Below are 15797 nucleotides of genomic sequence, written 5' to 3'. Positions count from 1 at the left end.
TGTGTAGGACAAGAGACACAACTAAAAGTTGCAGAACACTGGCCTGCAAGGGCTGCAGTTTGAGACCACTGCATTAGACTGTTAAGCAGGTCTAATGCAGATATGAAAAGTAAAACAAAAATGCGATAAAAATTTGTGTATGAAATGTCATTTTTGATATGCTATCTCGGAAAGATGGGTACAGTTTAGAAGCAGAGAGCAGATAAACGTTTTGTTGTTTTAAGCGGATATCCACATTCTCTGCCCTGATGTTCTGACCTTTGACCTCGCCCTGTGAATGACATGTTGAACTTTCCATGAACCCCTCCCCCTCCTACCGCTTTGTTTGCTATCAGAGGTATCCTCCGAGTAACGGCCTGCCTGTGGTGTTATGAATTGCCCCAAGCACTGATCAAGGTCTGAAGGTCAGCTGGGAGCTGGAAGCTGCACACTCGCCCTTTTTGTTGACTTACCCGCATGCAGCACCCCTCCCTCCGTTCCCTTACCCCGCCCTCCCCTGCTGGGACCATATCACAGCATAAATGGCTCAGAAGCAGCAGAACTGTTGTTGAGGTCACCATCAGCAAGTTTACATTCTGCTTACACCAGATTACCAGGACTCATCAGTAAACTTCACCCTTCTCCTCGACTGCAGCCTGCGAGCCATCTGTGGAGCTCCGCAGTGCCCCAGCTCTGTCGGGTTATTTATATATTTTAGAAACCAACAGCTTTACCTCATCCGTATAATTCTGATAAATGCTGAGACATTTTTTTTTAGATTTTAGAGAAAAAATTTTCATCTATTCCACCTTCTTCCCACAAGGATGAACAAGGTATTTTAATTATGTTCCTTCCAGCCACCTTGTAATGATGCCATTAAGGTTCTTAGAGCTGCAGCATGAGGAAACTAAAAGAAATCAATATTTGTAAGCCTCAATACAGCCAAGTCAAAATAACTTGCAGGTAGGTTTTCAAAAGTTCATTTCAGGCTTTTCAACCAACCTTCAGCAAGAATCCAGTTCAGCTTTCGATCTTCCTAAGAATCACCAGTTTGGTTTGTTTTGAACTTGCCTCTGGTTTCCTCCGAACCTCTTAGGTAAACATAAGTTACTCTAGCAAACAGGAGACTGTCAGCACCCAACACTGATCATTTAATAGAAGGAGGACGAAAACATTTCACCTGTCAGGAAGCTTTGTTTGGCTCGTTGTTCACTATGATGACGTCTCAGGCTTCTTGCAATTGTTGCAGTGGAGCCAAAACTTTAGCTTAGATTATTTAAGCTTGTATGCTGGATAGAAATTAACATCTCTTTGACCATCTAGATCCAGTACTCTCTGGATCATTTCTTTTTTTTAACATCATCAGCTGTTTCAGAGCTGCTCAAACGCTCCCTTGTTGTTGGCAACTCAGTTTATTTGTCTGCAACCTGATGTCCTTTGATTGTAACATATTCATTGCTTTAATCAGATTTGATTTGTATCGATTGGTTTTGAAATACATTATTGCTCAAAGTGAAGGAGTTTAAGCAACTCAGTCATAAACTGGTGTGCAAAACATCGTGGCAGATTATACTTAGCTGTTTGGGAGAAGGCGAAACAGGAAGCATGGGTGGATGGTGTCATGGGGTGGCCTGCCTGTAAATTGCATGCTTGTGGACAAGAGTCCAAGAATTGAACAATTTTGTTTATTTTGTTACATCTGGCTGGCTTACAAAATTGTTCTGTTTTCCTTGTATGATGCTCTATGGTAATGATTTTGATCAGCAGTTGGTTACATCATATTCATAGAAAAAGAGCATGTGTTGTTCCTATCTTACCTTCTGTTACTGTCCTTATGTCATCACACAGGACACGCAACCTGACCAGATTACATTTTGAGAGGTTTTATTAGATAACTCAATTAACAATTAATCTAGTCCCATCATAACTTTTATTTCAGCATTTATTTCAATTTGACTGACGATGAAAAACAATGTTAATTTGTTGCATTTGCAACTGGATATATTTCTGTGCAAGACTTCATGTCAAACTTCACGATAACCACAGCATTCCTGTTTGCTGGTTCCTAATTCTCTCATAATATAAAATTGCGACTCACCTCATTTACAGACCAAGATAACTGCTGGAGTAAAAATGAGGCGGGAGAGTCTGCTGAACCAGCAGATGTAGAAGCTAGAAGAACAAAAGAACACACGTGTTAAAGCTTTCTTTTTAGTGATAAATGTTTTGTCAGATAGCTACCATTTTTAAACACAGTAAACAAAGATACATATTTTTAAAGTAAAAATAGTCTCGTGCAAATGTCATTGTTAGGAAAAAAAAAAAAAAGAAGCAGAAGAAAAAGAAACTCCAGAAGCTAAACTCGCCTGCGGTTTTCTCCTCATTATGTTGCCTCTCATTACGGCTCAGTTTGGGCGCAGTTTGTCTTTAATTCCCTAATTTATCTCCAAGCAGTCACATGTGGAATATTGTTATTGTTGAAAGTCAATAACTGGAGTCAACTTGTGATATGAAGCGTTTCCTCATTTTAAGTTCCAGTTGGCACTCCACCTGACAGAGTCTGAGGTAATGACTCTCTGTTCATTAACAGGGAATTTAATGATGCTTGTCATGTATCACATCTCACAGCAGATGATGAGAGGAAAACAAAAGCCGCCATAGAGGTAAATTGGACAACAGGAAGAAGCTCCACCCTTTCAAATGAGCACACGACCTTTTAAAAGTCTGCTAAATTTGCAAAGCTTGCCCAGTGCATAAAGCCTTAAGGTAAGTGTTAGGAGAAGTGCCGTCCTGCCATTAGGGGGGAAGGTGGAACTTTATTTAGCAGGTGCAGTTTAATAGTAGTCATCAGATCCCGCTCCGACCGAGAACAGCTGACGCAGCAGAAACACAAGACCCAAATAAGCTCAATCAACCCAACTGATAATATTTCATCTTCAGCCGTGTGTGTTTTTCTCTGCCGTTCTCTGTGCAGGAGCACATTTTTCACGCCCTTTGCTCGTCAACCACCGCGACCTCCGCAGGGTTACTTCAGCCTCCACTGAGACGGGGCGGCCAACAAAGAACAACTCGGTGCCTTTGGAAAACCAGGGCGTCCCCTTCTGTCTTTCCCATCGAGCTACCAGAAAGCACACGGCCTCTACGGCGCACCTGCTGGGGAATAAAAGAAAGGACAAATCCACAGTTTTTCATTTCCTCATGCCTCTGGTTTTCTTGTGTGTGTTGCTATTTTTTTGCCAGAAAGAGAGAGTGGGATGAGGCAATGGGAAAATGTATGGAAAAAAGGAAAAGGTGATGATAGACGTCAGCTGGAAAACAAAGGAGATGAAAGTAGAGAAAGGTGATAGGCGAATGAAGGAAAGCAACAAACAGCAGGATGTAAGGGAAAATCTTTTCCCAAAAAAATTAAGCTCTAAAAAGAAACTTTTAATTAATTTGGCTCAGACACTAAGAAAAGGCTACGCAAAAAAAAAAAAAAACACTCATACATTCGCCTTGACAGTCCAAATCCTGATTGCCTGCTCAAGGTGTCTGTAATTGAGCATTTAATTGTGTTGAGTCAAATTTTTAGGGTTCTGTTTGTTGCAAGAAAGTGAATTTCAAAATTGCCCAACCACTTCAAAAACAGAGAATCAGTTTGATATAAAAACTATTACCAGGCTGTTATTCATTCAAATGGATACATTACTCGATAACAGTAAAAACATACATTTTGTAAACCTGAACCTCGTTGGCAACAATCGGTGAATGAAAAGTATAGTTGAAGTCAAAGTTAAAGTTCCAACACTGAAGGAAAAAAAAAAAAGAAAAGAAAATCTGTCATCGTTGATATTCAAACTCATGCTTGACACACAGAATAAGCAGGTGTTTCAGAGCCTGGGGGTATTTTCCCAAATGCCTGGTTGGTAATTAAGTTCTGTTTACAAACATTTAGTCTCTTCTTCTTCTTCTTCTTCTTCTTCTGTCCCGTTCCCGCTCCTCCTGTCAGTCATCCCGCCCAGGACGTGACGGATAGCTGCTCCAGGCCCCGTTGGTGTCCGTGGGCTCCGTTAACACCCGAGACTCATTTCACATTCACACACAGTTCAGGTTGCACCGCGAGCAAGTCAGCGAGGTTGGAGTGCAAGATGCTCCATCACATTTTCATTTTACACTCTGATGGGTTTAACTCTTACACTCTGCAAGCAGCTTAAATTCAGGATTGGCAACCAGCTGTAACAGGAGCAGAGAGAGAACCACCAGGAGATCAACAGGGAATATTATTACTCTAATCACTGTGTGTTACAGGATAATTATGCTTTATTACAACTCTGGTTTTATTTAGTGGCCTCGTTATAGTTATAATGTCAACAATAGGCTCATTGTGGTTCGGCTGGAGCAATGTCAGTACTGTAAAGCGTAGATTTGTCTCCAAAACTCAATAACTACAATAACCAATGCATTGGAAATGTATCAGATTGGACAAATATAGCTGGCTTACGGATATTTCCAAGGCTGGATAGCAAAACGTAATTATAACATCTTAGTCTTTGTTTGACTGTAATTGAAAATCTCTATATACCTTATCATTACATTTTTTATGATATTTGGAGAAAAATATCAAGTCAAAATGAATATTCAGCTAATATTTTTGAGAAAATGAATGAGATAAAAGTTTCCCTCAGACTTAAAATTACACATACAAGCTTAAATGTATACATATATTTACCAAAATCTTTTAATGAGTGGCAACATATTTTTTTTATTTTTTTGCACCAGTTCAAGTTCAAGGATCCCAATGAGGATCTAAATAGAATAACTGTAGATTTTGAGGCAATTTCTAAACAACTGCAGATTTCAAGAAGATCAGTTCAAACAATTATATAGGAATCACAAAATGTCCTATTCCTGCACGAGATGGTTATGATGACGTAATGACTTTGCTTTGACTCGATTGTCTGGTTATGAAAAAACAAATTGGTTGTTACGCAGAGTCATTTAAGGACCAGGAACATGAACTGCTGGAACATTGTCACTTTTCACAGTGAAACTACTTTTACAATGAATCCATAAATGCCACATTCTATTTTTTAACACTGTTAATCTCTAAATATTATCCGTTGATGTCACTGAATCTTGCTTTTAAAAGTTATGTTTGCTTCCTGTTTTCTGGGGCCGTTGGTAATAATGAGTTTCTCTGTTTATGATAATATAGGAATCACAAAATCTCCCATTAGTGAATGAGATGGTTATGATGACATAATGACTTTGCTTTGACTCGGTTGTCTGGTTATGAAAAAACAAATTGGTTGTTACGCAGAACAATTTAAGGACAGTCTTAAAGTGGTCAGTGAAGAAAGTATTTGATGTTTGTTATGGTCAAGCCCAGAGGTCATCACAACTAAAAATGAGTGCACTATTCTTAAAAGGTGCTCTGTTTCAGGAAACCAACCATTTTAAATGACTCTACCAATTATGTCAGTAAGATTGGTGAAATATCCAGTCACATGCTTGTCCACAACTTCAAAATTATGCACAATCATTTCACTTCTGTGTCTGTAGAAGACTTTAAAAGCATATCAGAAACTTCCCACTTTTTAAAAAATCATACCCAGTCATTTACTCTGTAATGCGCCTCCTGCAGCTCCTTTTAAAAGCAGTGTTTGCTAACAAAACTGAGTCCTGTTGTCACGTTTCATCCATATTTCTCTGAACCGAAGCTTTCTTTCAGGTCCTACCTAAGAGAATTCCCAAAACATCGCTCGCTTTGTTCGGCAGATCACCACGCTCGCTTTTGGTTCGCTTCTCTGTCTGTGATTGAATTATGCTCCGCAAAGTACCAGAGGCGAAGGAATTTTTTTATTTGTATCCTTACATGAGAGCACACAAAAGCAGCCATTGTCAGGGAGTCAAATGGGAATGTTAAGTAGGAGCCAGCAGAGCCGTCTTTTATCTTGGGTATTTACAACTCTGTCACAACCAGCAGGATTTTGGAAGCTGAAGGGGGGAAAAGAACCTATTTTATTTTATTTTTTTCTTTTCTTTTTATTTGATCCGTGCCCGGATGCACTTGCTTTCATCTCTCAGTGCTCTTAACTGAACGGCCTGCTGTTTGTGCGGGGAGAAACAAAATCAAAGCTAATTATTAGAGCAGAATATTTGCAGAGGTTTTAGGAGAGGGGGCAGGGGGAAAAAAAAACATAAGAAGGAGAAGAAATCGGAGGAGAAAGTTACATTTACCAAGTTGTTGACTCTGTTCGCTACAGGAGCTGTGGCCTCCAGCAGCTTCCTCCCATTAACATGCAAAAAAAAAAACCTTTGTACAGGGAAAAAAAAAAACAGAGCTGTAGCTAACAAAAACACTCCATCGTCTTACAGCATCTTCTTCCAGCATCTGCGAGCGGCCTTGAGCGGTCATGTCGTTATCTGTGTGTCTTCACAGCCGAGGCGGTGTTCCGATATCCAACCCTGCATCACCTGCAGCAGAAATTCGTGTTTAGTTTGGCTCCTTTATTTTGTCTTGAGCTTTGCACGTCTTTACGCTGAGCTTTTTGGGGGTTTCAGTAAAACATTCAGAAGCCTTCTGCACTGGATCTGAGCTGCCTTTTTTCCTCTGGATAAAAACTACATGGTTAAGTCATCCGGTCAGTGTGAAGGGGAAGAAGGCTGATGGGAGTTTTAAGTGAAAGTCAATGGGGAGCTTTATTGCAGCTACTGGGGGCGGGGGGTTTGACGGGAGAGGAAGAGGAAGAGGAGCAAAAGGTCAGATTTTCATAGCTGTGAGGTTGTGTTACAGAAGCTGGAAACAAGAGGAAAAAAAAGGGAAGCAACGCCGCTTCCGCCAAGGAGCGCCTTTCGGCCCCCCCTTGATGCTAATCCTCTGAAAGCTGTTTTCTAGCGAGGATTAGTGCCAGCGAGAACAAGGCTTAGAGCTCTCCGCCGAGTTCAGATGAGAAATCGAATACAGGTGTTTGAGCCCGGTGACTTTTCGCTGTGCAATATCATACAGCAGGGAGAGCTCCCTCTGCACCAGCTGGTATTACATCCTTCAGGGTGATATTGTTGGAATCCAGGCCAATGCTGACTCGTGCAGAACAAAGAAAAAAAAAAAAAGTATATTTCCTCTGAAGCTCAGTGGATCCTATAACCCAGAAATTTCAACCTGCCCTAAAAGCACAAAGTCAGGTTGCTCTTTTCAAGCTCTGCATAATACAAATTAACATTACGCATTGATTCACAGAGGTTATTTTAATTAGCAGTTGCAAAAGTTGCAGTTTTATTCATTTAATTTTATTGTATTTTTGTGGGAATATAAAGGGCACTAGTAAGTCAGCCAGAAATCTTCATTAAAGAGTAAAAGGAAGTCAAACCACAAATTAAATTTATTTATAGTGATATTTCTGTATCTTCATCTACAGGTACTATGTTTAGGATTTTGCATTTCAGAATTTCTGTTAAGTTTTTTTTGTCCTTTTTTCTAGAGCCTCTGCTTCAGCTATAAGACCTGATTGTCAGTTCCAAATCATCACACTTTCCCTCCGTCTGCAATTCAGCTTTAGTAATTTTAAAAGAGTTTCAGGAAGTCTAGAGAACCACTTATAAAGACACGTTTAAAGCATCTGAAAAGAAAAGTCTAAATGCTTGGAAGAAAAATAACGGTAGTGAGAGTTGAATTATTTAGTGAAAGTTCTCTATAATTAAGGATCTCGTATATGCAAAATTTATTTTCTCATTATATGTGTTATTGTCTGCTGCGGAGCTTGTAGTTTTTATGTTAGTTTAACTCGGTCTGTCCTGGTGGAAAACTTATTTTCCTGGATTCTAAGAGTCGCAGAGGCGTTAATTATGTTCCACCACTGAGTTGGACTTTATGAGGTTACTTTTTGCTCATGGTATTTCTTTATGATGTTTCTTTGAAGAAAAACTTTAAAGTAAGAAACACCTCGCCTTACGAAATAAAAACACAACATGAATTTGAAACAAATCCAGACATTCTTTATATATGTCTGACTAACAACGAGGCATTGTGATTAATAGCCTCACACAGAGGGACCTCACACCAGGCTGGCTGATCCTGAAGAACCTGAATAGTGTCTTTCCAGTACATGCAGACACCGATGCCAGGATTCATTTTCATAGTTCATCAGGTCAGTATAATAAACTATGTTCTGAATTGTATCTTCAATTAAATTCTGATTCTGTTTAAGCACTATTTTATTAAAGGAGAAATTATTCAGCAAAATCAACTTTTTTGACCTTTATGTAACGTTATATTGTTCCCTCATCAAAGACATCCATACTTGAGGTGTCCTTGTATCTCTCATGGCTGTCATTGAGGGGTGCCTAAACGCTTGCTCAAACAAAGCACTGTCTACTTCCACAAAGCTCTTCCTTGGAGCTGCAGTCTCCAGTTGAGATTCCACCTCACAGATCGCCCCTCCTCCGCCTCTTCCCTCACACAGTTCCTCCAGACTAGTGGCAGCAGCAATTAGCAAATACTTAGTGGAACTGCATGTCTGCTGAGATCCTAAGAGTCATTGTCATCATAGAAAAGCATTGTTGTGATGACTTTGTTAGTGGCGGAAAAGGTAGGAGTTTCTTAAAGAGACAGGCCAATTTCAAGGCGTCATATACGGCTATGGTGCAAAGTCAAATTTATTTTAAGTTTGTGTGATATATTCAGCATATGTACTAAAGGCGTCAGTTCTTTTGAGGTATGAAGTTGCATGTGCCCAGAAAATGTAATACCCCCTTTAATACAATTCAACCTATAAGCTTTCAGTAAAATACAATTTAAAATATTTGTCCAACATGATATAAGAAAGTTTTACTTCTGAGACATACTTTAACAAATTTCCCATTGTTCTTTAGAGTTAAAATAAGAGTTGAAATTCTACCATCAAACATCAGATAAAATCAGAGTTTGAAATAAAGTGTTGGAGAACTCAAGATAAACTCAGTCTCAACTGTCAAACATTGTGTTAGCATCATGTATAATTTTATCATCATTAAGACCATAAAAGTGTCATGGTGTGTGCGCGCGTTAGAGGACGGGCCAAAATGCAGACAGGAGCTGGGAGCTTGAATCATGTTGACAAAATATTTTAGTCAAAAAAAATTTATAAAAATCACAAAGGGCCAGGGTAAAAACAAAAATGAATCCAACACAAAAACACCAGCAAAGAGATCCAGAAGAACGTGGGGAAAGTGACAGGATTAGAAAGGAGAAACTAGCAACTAGAAAGGAGGAACTGAGAATGAGTTGTATAAATAGGAGGAGGTTGATTACTGAACAAGAAACAGGTGGCTGATTAGAAGCTGGTTGCAGGTGTGAAGGGAGAGAGAAAGTGGTACATGGGGCGAGAGAGTACACAGGGGGACTAGGAAATACATCTAACACTAAAGAATAACTAGACCTAAGAAACTAATAAAAAACTAGAGTAACTAAAACAGGACTGGACATAAGAAATAAGCATAACTAAGAAGGAACTGAATTAAAAATAGAAACAATGTAGAACTAATAGAACTAAGGAGCACAAATAACAAAACCCAAAACAAACTCAAATAACACAAGATCCAGACGGTAAGTGTTAATATTGCCTTTGTCCTGAAAGAGGATTGTTTAATTAGCAGAAATTCAGCTACATTTTAACTTTTTTACAGCAACTTAGAGCATAGCAGGGTCTTTTTCAAGTGTTAAGGGGCATAATATGATTGGGCTACGATGGCTGGTTTCCTGCTTAAACAATATAGAAAATCAACCAAGGAGGAAATGAAAAAAGTGAGTCACCTTTCGCAAGAGCTACATTGAGACTTAAACGGGGGAAAGTAAGCAAGGTCGCACTGTGAAAAGAGTCAGTACCTATAAAAATGACTAAAGGAAATAATTTTACAGGACAAAGTTAAAATATCAATACTGAGCAAAGCGCAGCTACAAAACATGTCTTCATCTAATTACTGTGACATTTACTCTGCTCCTTTAACAAAAACTCTATGCCAATTAGTACATTTGACCAGGTCATGGCATGCTATGACCTGGTCATAGCATGCCATAAATAAAAAAATAAAAGAATATGTTTAATACAAAATAAAAGAAGCGGATAATAGGATGACAAATAAAATAATGAATAAAAAAACAACAAAAAAAAGAAATTGACTCGGAAAACAGCTCAGTGAATTAATGTATCCCAGTGTACCCCACTAGTTGCAAATTACATCAGAGCTTCCATTCTAACTCAAGATGCCTTTCACAAAATAAGTGTATGTTTCATGCCTTCAAATGACTTTGAAAGACACAGCTGAATGTGAAACTTCACATGCACTCACATACAACTTATTCAAGGCCGTATTATACTGTGAAAAAGTTTTGGGTTCTTCAGATGTGTAGATCATGCAGCAGCATCAAGGAGGAGTCTGATGTGGATCTGCAGCAGGACAACAAGTTCATAAAGGAATCCAACAGAGCACAGTGTGGCCCCCTCAGAGCCCTGATCTGAACATCAAGGAGGCAGACTGAGAACGTATGAAGACACACAGGACAGAAAAATAGCCTGAATCCATATAGGAATAAACTCTCCAAGATGCTCTGGAAAATCCACCTGCAAAGTTCTTTGAAAATTTCTGAGCTTGTCACATGATGGAGAAGTGTGTAACTAACCAGCAAGAAAAATGTGACCGGCAGACAAAATTATTCTAGCGTAGAAATAGGTAAAAAAAAAACAAAACATTTTTTATATACCAAATATGATAACATATTTCCCAGAGCAGAATGATTAAAATTGCAACAGACATGTGAAATGGAAAAAACTTTTGAACAAAGACGGTTGAGTCCGTTCATTGCAGTCCTGAGCTTTATTGCTTGCTGCAGGAAGGAGAGCAGTATCAGAACTCCATGCACTCTGAGCATCACTTAACAATTCAAGATGCACACGGCCTTTTAACAGTTTTCTAAACAGCCACAAAGTCTCACAATCCCCAATCCGCAACAACATAAAACACTCTGGAAACTCAAAATCCCTGTAATTAAAAATCAATTATGTCCGTTTCACAGCACAAATTAAACAGTTCCTTTAGCAGCTTCCTTTCTGAATGCTCTGAGCCCACATACGTTGTCCCCTTGATCACATCACAATTCACAAAAAGTCCGCGTCACACTCACTGTGGAAACTTATTTTGCAAAGAGAAACATAAATATTCACTGCAACTGGATTTTTCTTGGTGTTAAAGAAGTAGTAATTAAACTCTGAGATCTAAGTAGCCAGGTAATAATAAAAACTGAATTTCTGAGTACTGCCAGTACTGATGTTGAATCCTGACTGATGGTGACCCATCGCTTTCATTTGGTTTGTTTTTAAATGTGTTTGCTTTTGTCTCCTCCCTTGATTTTGAAAGCAACATGTTTCAATTGGGTTTAAGATTAGCAGAGTTTTCTGATGACTGGTCTTTTTACCTTCTTATTATTGAGCAACTTTATCATTTATTATGACTTTTACTATTACTAGAGAATTGCAAACCTTTAGCTGTTTCCTGCATGTGAGCCGATTGTGAAGCAAAATGACGATGGTCGCGCTCTGTTTTTTGGCAGCAATGAATGCCAGTAGAAAACGACAATGACTTCAAGAACATCTGTTGTTTCTTCCAGTCACTAGCAGGGATTTTAACTCAACTTTTTCACTACTTCATGTGTTCTGACGACACATACTGATAAACAGTTTTGATATAAATTACAAATTTTAAGCTGTGAGCTGTTCAATTAATGAATCTGCAGAGTTGATGCAAAGTTTGTCTCACTTCAAAAAGCTCCACAAAATCAAAAAAGAGTGCATGGTAGAAACGTGGCATTTAAATCTCAGCACAAAGATTTAAGACAGGGGAAGTTAATCTGAGGACAGTGAAACATCTGTAATCAAGGGAGTGAACCTCACTTTTCCAAATTGGGAACCCTTTGAACAAAAGTTGGAGCAATTACAAACCCTGGTTGAGGAAAACACCAGAAATATTAGTAGAAATCCTAACAATTAGCAGAACAACCAAACTGATGTTGCTGTAGCTGGACTATTTGCTCAGGTTGCAGTTCTCTGTGTGGCAGCACCAACCAGCAGCTAATGAGTCTTTTTCTGCAGACTCTGTGATGATGTTTAATTTTAGCCCTGATGCAGGAGAACATACGTTCAAACAGCATGTACTACATCATACAGAAATAACCCTGCTCTCAGCTCGCCCTTGTTCGTGATATTATTTTCTGTCAGGAGCTCGAGTTGATCTTTTCTTTTTTTCTTTAAGCAGCCAGCTGGCGCAGTAGTGTTAGTGGTGCGTTCATGTGTGTGTTTGTTGGGTCTCCCAGGGGACTGGCAGCGGCGAGGTTTTAATGCATGGCTCTACTCACCTGTTCGACACAGGAGACGCATCGCCTCCATCGATGAGGCTGCAAGACGGATGAGAAAGAGGAGAAACAGCAGCATCGGCGCTCCTAGAGGTGACCCGGCCCGGCTGGTTGCCGCGGGTCCGACATGCAGCGGCGCGGCCGGGCAGGAGCGCAGCTAACAGGAAGGTCGGTGGATCAAGGTGCCTTTAAGCAAGGCATTGAACCAACAACAGCTCCCAGTGGACCTCAACCCTTATTTTATAAAACGGTGTTCTTTTCTGATAACATAATGATGATAGTAATCAGATATACCAGAATACTTAGATTATCGTTGATCACATACAATGTTTTTAATGACCTTTTTCTACTGTTCTGATCAAAATGGTGAAAAAAATATTACAAAGAATGACTCATTCCACTTGTTTTTCTCAAAATTGGTTAAGGACATGTTGAAATAGAAAAAAATTGGCAACACTTTATTAGTCATGCACATCAGCGTAAAAAATACTTTTGGACACAGAATTGGCTGAGATAAAAACTGAATGTGGTTTCATTGACCTCTCAAAGCACATTTAAATATTATATATTCTGAGTGCCGTCAGAAGTACACATTCAAAGTCAGATATCTAAACTTGTTTTTTTTATCTCACTTATCGTGTCAGAAGCAACAGCTTGAACAAAAACCCAGTCTTCCTTCTCCAGAACTTAACCTTTTGGATTTGTCTCTTTTGAGAAGCAACAGGTGCAGGTTATTATTAAAAAGAGCCTAGAAAGAAAGAAGACAGGAGGAAGATTCAGGGACATTTCTGAGCCATCAAAGTGAGAGGAATGTGACACAAAAATGCTTAGAGCTCTTGGAAAAGACAAGATTTGGCAAAGAACAGAAACTTGTATAAACATCTAACACACAAGCTAAGTGTGCAAATCACAGGGCTTTATTTAACCTGGGTCCAATTCAGAGGGAGATGGACAAGAGCTGTGAGAGAAAAGAACATAGAATACAAATCATGGTTTTCCTTCATCATCCAGTTTCCATGAGCTACAGTATGTTTATTTGCAAGCATTCAAACTGGGGCTAACTGTTTCCTATCCTGCCATTTAGGCTGGTGTGTCCAATGGGTTTAATTCATGTTTTGAAGAAAATAATGAGTGTGCTACTGGAATCAAAAGTGTACAATTTAAATTGTTCCACTACATCAGGATGGGTTCGTTATTTTTGCTGTGTCACCACCGTTTCGCAGACTTTCCTATTTAAAGATCGAGTGACAAAAGGTGTATTAGCGATCTCTAGTGGTCAGGCAGAAAGCGATGCCTTCAGTTGCAGGTATCTCGAGGTGAATGACGTGCATGTTTGAGTGGTAGCAGGAGATTTTGGCCAGCAAAAAAAATAATGGAATAGAGACTTGTGTTCTTTGGAAGAGTTGAACTTCACTGAGATTTTGTCAATTATTACATGCCCGATGATTAAAGAGACAGGTATAAGCAAAACTAGAACCCAGTTTGGGTTGGGCCATGTTTCTAACAGATTAGGTACTGCTTTGTTCTGCCACGGTCAAGAAAAGACTTAGGCGTGAGCGAAACTCTTGCTTTAATGACTTGTCAGCCAAAGAGCGTGTCTTTGGCACCCGACTTTGGAGGTTTTCGAGGCACAGCTCACTGGAAGGACACTTCAGGACAAACTCAGCTCAAAAGGCTCAAAAATGAACAAATACACTATTTGCTCCACCGAATTAATTTCTGGAGCAATTTCCTGTTATCTCCAAGCCAAAACTTTCAGCATGAACACTTATCTCACCAAGTCATCTGACATTATTGAAATAGATGAAATGAAAGTTCAGAAGTGACCTTTAGAAACACGTAGCTATTTCATTTCTAATTTTTTTTAACGATTTCTACATAGCGGCTGTTGTCTTTGTTGAAAATGTTTTACTGTCAGAAGGCTACACAAACCACAAGGACATCAAGCTCATCTATGTTAGTGTTGCTCCTCTCTGGAAACTTAAGTTTTAATTGAGAAAAGGAGTCCTAATATTTTCTGTTAGTGTTAACTAACTTTTCCATCTTGTTTCATTCAACACCACAGAGCAGAGTGAAACTAAAGGCCACAACCCATCAAGTCCCCATCAATACCCGATAACCTTTTTATGAGAAATACCCCCTCCCCCATCTGTACAAACAAACAACCCACTCGATCAATAGCTTTGCTGCTCAATACAAGTAAAAGTGCAGCAACACGTTATTTAGACTCCTGCTGTTTTTAACTTTGCAATTAGCAGAGACCTGTTAGCCACGCCCCCCTGCTGTGAGCTGCCAGTCACAGCTCAGCCTCCCCTCCCAGGTGCCCTCTGACCCCTGCCGACACGCCGCTGTGGCCTGTCTAGCCTCCGCTCCTTTGGAAAGGAGCTCACCACCTCGAACCCAGCAGTGGGCGCCGTTTGTCTCATTAATGAACTACGGGGATTCCAATTAGAACAACCTGGGAGCAGATAAGTGGCTTGTCTTTACTTTTCCTTGGCAGCACCTGAGCGAGGTCATTTGTTTGGATCCCTACAAACATTCCCATCAGTTAGAATAATTCAAAAGGTTTCATGACCTACATTTGTTATGACAACTCGGCAACAGCTGAGCAATTCAAAGTTACCAGTCAGGCGTGAAGTTTCTCTTAGAGGGAATTATCACTTCAGGTTACAATTCAAAGATCTTTTAAGTCTTGTTTCATCTTAACGGGCACAGGAGAAACTTTAAGCTCAGTGGACCTACGAGGAGGAGAATACTAGAGGCAGTCGTTAAAAGTTTGATTTTTTTTCCTAACTAATTAATGTCCAGGTCCATTGCGACTTTGACAGCAAAGTCATACATCATGATTTGAGGTTTTATTTTACAAAATCAAGCACATTGTATATTTTGACAGAAAATAGTTCAAGTTCAAATTCCTCCTGAACCAAACACGAATCTCGGCTGAAAATAAACAAAAAGAATAAATGGAAACTGACTTAAAGTCTGTCAAGCTGCTTGCTTATCAGTGAAAGGTCCCTACTTTCTGTCAGCTATTATTTCTCTGCCTAAGGGTAAATTTGAAGGGCTAAAGGTTCGTACCCCCATTTGGTTTTTAGATTTCTTCCGTTTCTACGTGTGTTTCATGCCATAAACAAATACTTTTGTACTGTAGCCATTGTGATTCAATTTATTACTCTCATTGGCTGAACTATATCTTTAATTAGTTTGGTTCTGATCTTGATTAGAGACAGTTGATGATCCCTGATTAAACCATGTTTGCATGTTGACCAAAAACATCGATGTTAGTCTCCTCCTACCAAAGCACCAGCCTCCTAGGTCAGCATAATGTCACCTTGAGTTATTGAACGTTAACATTGTGTGTTAAAACATCATCTGGAGAAAGTTGGCTGTGTTGGCACCACTCTGCTGGGGCTGAAGACTCTGCACCTTGTCAATGAATTTAATCTATGAATTGATA

Source organism: Poecilia reticulata, chromosome 10, assembly GCF_904066995.2.
Source record: "Poecilia reticulata chromosome 10, P_reticulata-male-v2, whole genome shotgun sequence".
Taxonomy (NCBI): Eukaryota; Metazoa; Chordata; class Actinopteri; order Cyprinodontiformes; family Poeciliidae; genus Poecilia; species Poecilia reticulata.
This window is presented reverse-complemented; position numbering follows the sequence as displayed.